Source organism: Copadichromis virginalis, linkage group LG12, assembly GCF_057382275.1.
Source record: "Copadichromis virginalis isolate Kocher_CV1m ecotype Utaka linkage group LG12, C_Virginalis_male_GT1.1, whole genome shotgun sequence".
Lineage (NCBI taxonomy): Eukaryota > Metazoa > Chordata > Actinopteri > Cichliformes > Cichlidae > Copadichromis > Copadichromis virginalis.
Window position 1 is genome coordinate 12,598,572 of NC_140629.1, and position 12,011 is coordinate 12,610,582.

Here is a 12,011-nt window from a genome sequence, read left to right on the forward strand (position 1 = left end):
CATTCAAATGCATGTAATCGTCAGAAACGCACTGTCTTGGCGAAATAAAGCGTTTTTGTACAACTTCATGAAGACAGCTGTAGTTTTTGATAGAAGACTCAGAAATACATGCTGGGCAAACAGGTTTTGCAGCTGTTTGAACTAAGATTTTCAAGTTATTCACAAAATGAAAACTACTTTGTGTCGGGCGAGAACTCCATTCAAATGCATGTAATCGTCAGAAACGCACTGTCTTGGCGAAATAAAGCGTTTTTGTACAACTTCATGAAGACAGCTGTAGTTTTTGATAGAAGACTCAGAAATACATATTTATGGCTTTATCTTATAGAATTTAATATCCCCGTGCTGGGCAAACAGGTTTTGCAGCTGTTTGAGCTAAGATTTTCAAGTTATTCACAAAATGAAAACTACTTTGTGTCGGGCGAGAACTCCATTCAAATGCATGTAATCGTCAGAAATGCACTGTCTTGGCGAAATAAAGCGTTTTTGTACAACTTCATATATATAGCTGTAACTTTTGATAGAAGATTCAGACTCACATGTTTATGGCTTTATCTTATAGAATTCAATATCCCCGTGCTGGGCAAACAGGTTTTGCAGCTGTTTGAACTAAGATGTTAAAGTTATTCACATAATGAAAACCTATACTTTGTGTCGGGAAGAGAACTCCATTCAAATGCATGTAATAGCGAGAAAGGCACTAACGTGGTGAAATAAAGCCTTTTTCATGGTCTTCATAAAGACAGCTGTAACTTTTGATAGAAGACTCAGAAATACATATTTATGGCTTTCTCTTTTAGAATTCAATTTCCCCGTGCTGGGCAAACAAGTTTTGGAGCTGTTTGAGCTAAGATGTTAAAGTTATTCACATAATGAAAACCTATACTTTGTTTCAGGCGAGTTCCCCATTCAAATGCATGTAATCGTCAGAAACGCACTGTCTTGGCGAAATAAAGCGTTTTTGTACAACTTCATGAAGACAGCTGTAGTTTTTGATAGAAGACTCAGAAATACATATTTATGGCTTTATCTTATAGAATTCAATAATCCCGTGCTGGGCAAACAGGTTTTGCAGCTGTTTGAGCTAAGATTTTCAAGTTATTCACAAAATGAAAACTACTTTGTGTCGGGCGAGAACTCCATTCAAATGCATGTAATCGTCAGAAACGCACTGTCTTGGCGAAATAAAGCGTTTTTGTACAACTTCATGAAGACAGCTGTAGTTTTTGATAGAAGACTCAGAAATACATGCTGGGCAAACAGGTTTTGCAGCTGTTTGAACTAAGATTTTCAAGTTATTCACAAAATGAAAACTACTTTGTGTCGGGCGAGAACTCCATTCAAATGCATGTAATCGTCAGAAACGCACTGTCTTGGCGAAATAAAGCGTTTTTGTACAACTTCATGAAGACAGCTGTAGTTTTTGATAGAAGACTCAGAAATACATATTTATGGCTTTATCTTATAGAATTTAATATCCCCGTGCTGGGCAAACAGGTTTTGCAGCTGTTTGAGCTAAGATTTTCAAGTTATTCACAAAATGAAAACTACTTTGTGTCGGGCGAGAACTCCATTCAAATGCATGTAATAGCGAGAAACGCACTAACGTGGTGAAATAAAGCGTTTATCATGGTCTTCATAAAGACAGCTGTAACTTTTGATAGAAGACTCAGAAATACATATTTATGGCTTTATCTTATAGAATTCAATAATCCCGTGCTGGGCAAAGAGGTTTTGCAGCTGTTTGAACTAAGATTTTCAAGTTATTCGCATAATGAAAACCTATACTTTGTTTCAGGCGAGTTCCCCATTCAAATGCATGTAATCGTCAGAAACGCACTGTCTTGGCGAAATAAAGCGTTTTTGTACAACTTCATGAAGACAGCTGTAGTTTTTGATAGAAGACTCAGAAATACATCCTGGGCAAACAGGTTTTGCAGCTGTTTGAACTAAGATTTTCAAGTTATTCACAAAATGAAAACTACTTTGTGTCGGGCGAGAACTCCATTCAAATGCATGTAATCGTCAGAAATGCACTGTCTTGGCGAAATAAAGCGTTTTTGTACAACTTCATATATATAGCTGTAACTTTTGATAGAAGATTCAGACTCACATGTTTATGGCTTCATCTTATAGAATTCAATTTCCCCGTGCTGGGCAAACAGGTTTTGCAGCTGTTTGAGCTAAGATGTTAAAGTTATTCACATAATGAAAACCTATACTTTGTTTTGGCGAGTTCCCCATTCAAATGCATGTAATCGTCAGAAAAGTATTGTCTCGGCGAAAGAAAGCATTTTTGCACAACTTCATATAAATCGGTGTAACTTTTGATAGAAGATTCAGCAATACATATTTATGGCTTTATCTTATAGAATGCAATATCCCCGTGCTGGGCAAACAGGTTTTGCAGCTGTTTGAGCTAAGATGTTAAAGTTATTCACATAATGAAAACCTATACTTTGTTTCGGGCGAGAACTCCATTCAAATGCATGTAATAGCGAGAAACGCACTAACGTGGCGAAATAAAGCGTTTTAGCACAACTTCATATATATAGCTGTAACTTTTGATAGAAGATTCAGACTCACATATTTATGGCTTTATCTTATAGAATTTAATATCCCCGTGCTGGGCAAACAGGTTTTGCAGCTGTTTGAGCTAAGATGTTAAAGTTATTCACATAATGAAAACCTATACTTTGTTTCAGGCGAGTTCCCCATTCAAATGCATGTAATCGTCAGAAACGCACTGTCTTGGCGAAATAAAGCGTTTTTGTACAACTTCATGAAGACAGCTTTAGTTTTTGATAGAAGGCTCAGAAATACATATTTATGGCTTTATCTTATAGAATTCAATATCCCCGAGCTGGGCAAACAGGTTTTGCAGCTGTTTGAGCTAAGATGTTAAAGTTATTCACATAATGAAAACTACTTTGTGTCGGGCGAGAACTCCATTCAAATGCATGTAATAGCGAGAAACGCACTAACGTGGCGAAATAAAGCGTTTTTGCACAACTTCATATAAATCGGTGTAACTTTTGATAGACGACTCAGACACACATGTTTATGGCTTCATCTTATAGAATTCAATATCCCTGTGCTGGGCAAACAGGTTTTGCAGCTGTTTGAGCTAAGATGTTAAAGTTATTCACATAATGAAAACCTATACTTTGTTTCAGGCGAGTTCCCCATTCAAATGCATGTAATCGTCAGAAACGCACTGTCTTGGCGAAATAAAGCGTTTTTGCACAACTTCATATAAATCGGTGTAACTTTTGATAGACGACTCAGACACACATGTTTATGGCTTCATCTTATAGAATTCAATTTCCCCGTGCTGGGCAAACAGGTTTTGCAGCTGTTTGAGCTAAGATGTTAAAGTTATTCACATAATGAAAAATTATACTCTTTTTTTCGTGCGAGAAAAGCACTGGCCCTGGTGTAATGTGGATGGCATCAGCAAGCAGCACAGGCCTTTTTGTATTGTGGATGGGATTAGCCAGCAACAAAGGCCCTGGTGAAATGTTGTTGGCCTCAGCCATGAACACAGGCCCTGGTGAAATGTAGTTGGCCTTAGCCAGTAGCACAGGCCCTGGTGTAATGTGGATTTCCTCATCTAACAACACTGGCCCTGGTGAAATATAGATGGTATTGGTCAGCACCACACACTCTGGTGTAATGTGGATGGAATCAGCCAGTAGCACAGGCCCTCGTGTAGTGAAGATGGCCTCACAAGGACCGCTGGCCCTGGTGAAATGTAGTTGTTCTCAACCATGAACACAGGACCTTTTGAAATCTAGTTGGCCCAATCCAGAATCACAGGCGCTGGTTTAATTTGGATGGCATCAGCCAACACCACTGGCCCTGATGTAATGTGGATGGCATCAGCCAGTAGCACAGGCACTTGTGTATTGTGGATGACCTCAGCCAGCACCACAGGTCCTGGTGAAATGTAGATGCTATCAGCCAGCAACGCAGGCCCTGGTGTGGCGAAGATGGCCCCACAGGTAGAACTGTCCCTGGTTTGGTGAAGATTGCCTCACAGGGAGAACTGGCCCTGGTGTGATGTGGATAGCATCAGCCAAGTAGCACAGGCCTTTGTGTATTGTGGATGGCATCAGCCACCAAGACAGGACCTGGTGAAATGTAGTTGGCCTCAGCCACTAGCACAGGCCCTGTTATAATGTGGATGGCCTCATCTAACAACACTGGCCCTGGTGAAATGTGCATGATATCGGCACATGTAACAGTGAGAAACGTACTGTCTTGACGAAATAAAGCGTTTTTGTACAACTTCATATAAATAGCTGTAACTTTTGATAGAAGACTCAGACACACATATTTATGGCTTTATCTTATAGAATTCAACATCCCTGTGCTGGGCAAACAGGTTTTGCAGCTGTTTGAGCTAAGATTTTCAAGTTATTCACAAGATGAAAACTAATTTTTTTTTTCGTGCAAGAAAAGCACTCGCCACGGTGTAATGTTGATGGAATCAGCCAGCAACGCAGGCCCTGGTGAAATGTTGTTGGCCTCAGCCATGAACACAGGCCCTGGTGAAATGTAGATGACCTCAGCTGGCAACATACCCCCTGGTGAAATCTAGTTGGCCTCAGCCAGTAGCACAGGCCCTGGTGCAATGAGGATTGCATCAGCCAGGAACGCAGGCCCTGGTGAAATGTAGATGGTATCAGCAAGCAGCCCAGGCCCTGGTGTGGTGAAGATGGCCTCACAGGGACTACTGGCCCTGGTGTAATGTGGATGCATCAGCCAGTAGCACAGGCCTTTGTGTATTGTGGATGGCATCAGCCTCCTCAGTTCCCTCATAACCTGGGTGGTTGAGACAGACAGGCTGGAGCCTTGTGTTGAATGTGTATTGGATGCTGTTGTTGGGGGTGGGGAGGAGTGAGCAGGGTGAATAGAGGAGGTGTGAAGTGTCTGAGGTGTCAGAGGTGGAACAGCAGCAGTGGGGGTGGGTGAGTCTGCAGCCGATGTTGGAGACTGCCTCATGGCTGAATCAAATCTGTTGAAGAAATGATTCAGTTCATTTGCCCACCCAGGCAGAGAGTTCTGATGTTTGTGGCCTGAGATGGTTCTGAGGCCTCTCCAGACTTCACCAACGTTGTTTTACTGAAGGTGGTTCTCCATCTTCTGTCTGTAGCTGTCCTTCCCATTCCTTATCAGTCCCCTCAGCTCTCTCTGCACCCTTTTCAACTCCTCTTTGTCTCTGGATTTGAAGGACCTTTGCTGTCAGTTTGCTGCCAGTAGCACAGGCCCTTGTGTATATTGTACCACTGGCCCTGGTGTTGTGAAGATCGCCTGACAGGGAGTACTCGCCCTGCTGCAATGTTGATTGCATCAGCCAGTAACACAGGCCCTTGTGTATTGTGGATGGCATCAGCCAGCAACACAGGCCCTGGTGAAATGTCGATGGTAACAGCCAAAACCACAGGCCCTGTGCATGGGATCAACGAGTAGCACAGGCGCTGATGAAATGTAGTTGGTCTAAACCAGAAACACGTGGCCTGGTGAAATGTGGATGGCCTCAGCCAGAAGCAAAGGCCCTGGTGTGGTGAAGATAGCCTCACAGGAAGCACTGGCCCTGGTGAAATGTGGACGGTATTGGCCATCACCACAGGCCCTGGTATATTATGAATGTCCTCAGTTGTAATGTGGATGGCATCAACGAGTAGCACAGGCCCTGCTGAAATGTAGTTGGCCTCAGCCAGCAGCACAGGCCCTGGTGTAATCTGGATGGCTTCAGAGGGCAGCACAGCCCCTGGTGAAATGTAGTTTGCCTCGGCCAGAAGCACAGGCCCTGGTGTGGTGATGATGGCCACACAGGAAGCACTGGCCCTGGTGAAATGTGGACGGTATTGGCCATCACCACAGGCCCTGGTGTAATATGAATGTCCTCAGCCAACACCACTGGCCGTGGTGTAATGTGGATGGCATCAGCCAGTAGCACAGGCCCTTGTGTATTGTGGATGGCATCAGAAAGCAACACAAGCCCTGGTGAAATGTGGATGGTTTCGGACAGCACCACAGGCCCTGTTGTAATGTGGATGGCATCAACGAGTAGCACAGGCCCTGCTGAAATGTAGTTGGCCTCAGCCAGTAGCACACACCCTGGTGCAATGTGGATGGCCTCATCTAACAACACGGGCCCTGGTGAAATATGGATGGTATTGGTCAGCACCACGTACCCTGGTGTAATGTGGATGGCATCAATAAGCAGCACAAGCCCTGTGTGTGGTAAGATGGCCTCCCAGGAACCAATGGCCCCGGTCTAATGTGGATGGTATAAGCCAGCATCACAGGCCCTGGAGTTATCTGGATGGCCTCAGCCAGCACTACAGGCCCTGGTGTGGTGATGATGGCCTCACAGGAAGCACTGGCCATGGTGTAATGTGGATGGAATCAGCCAGTAGCACAGGCCCTTGTGTATTGTGGATGGCATCAGCAAGCACCACACGCCCTCGTCAAATGTAGTTGGCCTCAGCCAGTAGCACAGGCCCTGGTGCAATGTGGATGGCATCAGCCAGCAACGCAGGCCCTGGTGAAATGTAGATGGTATCAGCTAGGCAGAACAGGCCCTGGGGTAGTCAAGATGGCCTCACAAGGAGCGCTGGCCCTGGTGTATTGTGGATGTCATCAGCCAGCAGCACAGGCCCTGGTGTGATGTAGATGGCCTCTACCAGCATCAGCACCGGACATGGTGCAATGTAGATGGCCTCCGTCGGAAGCACAGGACCTAGTGTGCTGGTGATTGTTTAAGCCAGCAGCACATGCCCTGGTGTGCTGTTGATGGCCTCCACCATCAGAAGATCAGGCCCTGGTGAGATGTAGATTGCCTAAGACAGTAGCACAGGGCAAGGTGTATTGTTGGTGGTATCAATGATCGACACAGGCCCTGGTGCCATTAAAATGGCCTCAAGCAGCAGCACAGGCCCTAGTCTAGTGTAATGTAGATGGCCTAAGCCAGAACCACAGGACCTGGTGTCATTTAGAAGGCTTCAGCCAACAGCACACACCCTGGTGTGCTGTAGATGGCTTCAGCAAGCAGCACCAGCCCTGGTGTTCCTTAGATGGACTCTACCAACTGCAGCTAAGGCCCTGATGTAATGTAGCGGGTGATGTTAATGGCCTAAGACAGCAGCACAGGCCCTGGTGTAATATAGATGGTCTAAGACAGCAGCACAGGCCCTAGTGTAATGTGAATGGCCTTAGTTAGCAGCACCGGCCCTGGTGTGATGTAGATGGCATCAGCCAGCAGCACATGCGCTGGTGTGCTGTAGATGGCCTCTACCAACAGCAGCACCGGCCCTGGTGTCCTGTAGATGGCCTCTACCAACAGCAGCTCAGTCCATTGTGTACTGTAGATGGCCTCAGCCAGCAGCACATGTGCTGGTGTGCTGTAAATGGCCTCTACCAACAGCAGCACCGGCCCTGATGTAATGTAGCGGGTGATGTTAATGGCCTAAGACAGCAGCACAGGCCCTGGTGTAATATAGATGGCCTCACCCTGCAGCACAGGCCCTAGTGTAATGTGAATGGCCTTAGTTAGCAGCACCGGCCCTGGTGTGATGTAGATGGCCTCAGCCAGCAGCACATGCGCTGGTGTGCTGTAGATGGCCTCTACCAACAGCAGCTCAGTCCATTGTGTACTGTAGATGGCCTCAGCCAGCAGCACATGTGCTGGTGTGCTGTAAATGGCCTCTACCAACAGAAGTTCAGGCCCTGGCGTGATGTAGATGGCCTTAGCTATCAGCACCGGCCCTGGTGTGATGTAGATGGCATCAGCCAGCAGCACATGTGCTGGTGTGCTGTAGATGGCCTCTACCAACAGAAGCTCAGTCCCTTGTGTACTGTAGATGGTCTTAGCTAGCAGCACAGGCCGGGCTGTGATGTTGATGGCCTAAGACAGCAGCACATGCCCTTCTGTGCTGTAGATGGCCTCAGCCAGCAGCACAGGCCCTGGTGTACTGTAGATGGCCTCTACCAACAGCAGCTAAGTCCGTTGTGTACTGTAGATGGCCTCAGCCAGCAGAACAGGCCATGGTGTGCTTTAGATGTCATCAGCCAGCAGCACAGGCCCTGGTGTGATGTAAATGGCCTAAGAAAGCATCACTGGCTCTGCTGTAATGTACCTGGCCTCAGCCATCAACACAGGCCCTGGTGCAATTAAGTTGGCCTCAACCAGCAGCACAGGACCTGGTGTAATTTAGAAGGCTTCAGCCAGCATCAGAGGCTATCAACAACAGCTCAGTCCGTTGTGTACTGTAGATGGCCTCAGCCTGCAGCACAGGCCATGGTGTGCTTTGGATGTCATCAGCCAGTAGCACAGGCCCTGGTGTAATGTAGCTTTCCTCAGCCATCAACACATACTGTAGATGGCCTCTACCAACAGCAGCACAGGACCTGGGGTACTGTAGATGGCCTCAGCCTGCAGCACTGGCCCTGGTGAGCTGTTGATGGCCTCAGCCAACAGCACAGGCCATGGTGTACTTTGGATGTCGTCAGCCAGCAGCACAGGCCCTTGTGTAATGTTGATGGCCTAAGACAGCAGCCCAGGCCCTGTTGCAATGTTGACTGCTCATTGCTGCTCTTAGGAAAGTCCATCTTGAACTGCTGTTTCCATAGCTTGTCCAGTGTGACAGCAGAAACTCCGTTGGCAGTAACTGTTGCCAAACATCCTGGCCTTCCACAGCATTCTCGATTAAGTGGCCCATTCACTGTCTAGCCAAGCACAGTCCTAATGGCAAAAGGTCCATCACCTACACTCCGGATGACCTCCAAAGGTTTTAGAGCTCTGGGCATATTCATGCCAATCACAGGCTCCACACTGGCCTTATAGGGTTATAGGCTAAAAATAAAAAAAAAAATAAAAAATGGGCGAGGATAAAATCGACTCACTTTTTCTGTGTTCCAGTCTCAGTAACTTTGACACAATAACATCTGCTTCAATATTAACACCTCAGCTGAAATTTCACAAATGTTAGCTTTATTTTGAAGCCAAGATTGTAAGGACAGAGTTTGTAATTGCAGAGAAATAATCAATTAAATTTGGGCATTACAGTTTCGAGCAGGAAGCTCAGAAACCCCCTTGGGGCTTAAGAGGACATCGGCAGGTATATTTAATTCAGAGAGATCAGTAATCTCTTCCATTGCATTGCAGCATCCACGTAGGAACAAACAATATGCCTGAAGAGCTTTTCCATCTTCCAATCTAATCAGTGGCCATGAGTGAATGTTGTTCAAATAAGCAGATTCAATCACATGTCCATTCCCGAAGTCTTTGCCTTTACATATCCAGCACTCTCAGACATATGTTGGCAGCTTTTAACAAGTTCATTGGGCTGCCCCTTGGTGTACTGTGCAAGATAATGCAGGCAGGCGCCAGCATCGCCAGTCTTTGCTTCTATGACCTGTTCAAACAAGCGCATAAAAGCCTCAAAATGTAAAGGATCGCCATCAAAGGTCTGAATCTCCCTTTTGGGCAGTGAAGAAATGGACCAACATACAAGTTAATTCATTTTGTTTTTCCATAATGGACAACAGATTTTCATTGGGTACTGGATGAGCAGCTTGTGGCTTAGGCAAAGGTGGAATTGGTCTAAAAGCATCAGAAGGCCCCATAAGAGTGGGTGCAGGCCTTTCCCCTTTCATATTCTGTTGCACTGTTTTTACTTGAAGCTCTGCATTCCCAGTGATTGCATTTCCTTTTGTAAGCATCTGTGGAACAAAAGTCTCTACATCCGCATTAAGAATTTCCAGGCTGTTTCCTTTTGTTTTAAAATATGATTCCATTCCATTAGATCCACTGGATCCACTATGCGAAACAACACTTCACATACTGGATCCAGTTCTCAGCACATTCATCTTTGCAACAGTTGCAGCTATATCTGCTTCAAGCTGAAGGTGTTTCTCCTCAATTGCTAACCACCACCGTGCTGCCGCAAATTTAACCTTTTAGTTATAATTTTTCTGGATGTTTTTGAATTTACCATGGGTGTGTTATTCATGGGCATGTGTTGCTCACAAAGATTACTGTGAGAAAGAGTGTATACATCTATCATTTACATTTCTTTTCTACAGCAGGTGGTTAATCATGTGATTTGATCATGTGATTTATAGCAGGATACAACTTAATGTTTTTCTACCACAGGATTGCTGAGATTTTGTGTGAAGAAAACTGTGGTTACAGGCTATATGTTGATGATGAAATGTTGTTGAGAAAATGTTGGAGAAAATGTTGAAAATTACAGGGGGGAAGTGAATAAAGTGTGATACTGTGTTTGAAACCAGTGTTGCTTCTTTTTACAGCAGAGTGTTAACTTTATGACCTTTTACAGCACCTCTGGAATATGGGTGGCCGACGCCTGACCACCAGGATGATCCGCGTGTTTGGCTAATGTTTGTTTTTCTTTAAGAGTGCTTGTAAAGGATTCAGCACAGACAGACAAGTGACAATTGAACAGATGCGCAGTGGTTACTGAATAGTTACATGGGGCTCATTATCTGACCACTATTGGGCTCATGGTGAGTGACAAACTTAAGGAATGATTACAATGTGGAATGATGTTGAGATGTTCAATGATTTGGAGCAAACTATGGAAAAAAGTAGGAGTTAAATGAGTTTAGAATAGACCTGCAATGATACCTGTCTCTGGGATGCTGAATACTTTATTACACTTATGAGCTGCAGTTGGTTGCAAATGTGAAGTTGTTTTAACTTGAAGACTTTGTCTTCTAGGATACAGGCTCTGGGTGGAGCTGAGAGTTAAACAAGCTAAACATTTAATTGCTGACTAATGTTTTACACAGGGTTACAGGTTTGGAGTATGGCTGCTCCAAGTGGGAAACCCTGGAGATTGTTTTAGAGAGAATGTGGCAACATTCTTGTGCATGTCTCATTGGGGAGTTGACACATGGCGAGAGCCGTGCAGCAAGAGGAGTGTCATTTTTTAATTTGCAGATGTTGTGAGGTGCCATGACGAGAAGGAGTGACTGAGGGGATCGTCCACAAGATGGAAGCTGAGGCCAGGAGAGTGGCTTCAGGAGGATCAGAGATCATCTTCAGCACAGCAGACATCGGGCTTCCAGAAGATCATCGTGAGGAGATTTCGCAAAGCAAAATCTTAAATAAAATGAAAGAGTTTCGATGTTGATGTTGAGGAAGACAACTAAGGTGTACATGCTCTGCCTTAAATCTTCAGCAGCATTGGAACGTGTGAACCTGGAGGATGAAGGGAGCGTGCCAAGCTCCAAAAGAGACAGCGCAGAAGACGTTCAGCGGTGGGATTGTGATTCTGTGTGAAGCACAGATTCTAGAAGACTGGGAAATAGCTGACACCACTCTTCCCAAGGATGAAGATCACCTAAAGTGTGTCATTTTGCCATGCAGATTTGATGCACTGCAGAGAAGCCTTCTGCAAGGCTGGTTGAAGTTTTGAGCCAAGGGATTGATATGACTCAAAAAGGGGGGAGAAGATCATAAACAACTTGATCTAATTTCCTATTAGAAATCTTTTTCTGCTGTGACAACAGGACAGGAGAAGAGTTGTAAATGCAGATAATTATTCTCCTGAATTAGAAGAAGGTGATAACTATTACATTTGTTAAACTGATTTGTATTACATTGGACTGCTGATTTATTGTGAATGAATGATATTGTTTATGATACATTATACTGCTGAGTTATAAGAAATACTGTTTTCAGAGTCAGGACCTTGCTTTTTCTGATAATAGAGGAGACAGAGAGCACATTCCACGGGAGCTTCACCCCCACCATTGTTGAAGGTAGACGAAATAGGGAGCCAAGGCCATAAGTCAGGCTCGCTTTTGATTAGAGAGTCCCAAACATGATAGCTTGAACCAAGTTTGAAGAATTAAGAGACCAATTGAGGAGGTAAGTGTGGGAGGCGTAGTAGGGAAAGGTGTTTGTTTTTGTCTCATGTCTCAGAGGTTGTTGTCTCATTCCCTCGGCCAGAGGACGGGCAGTGTTGGGTAAG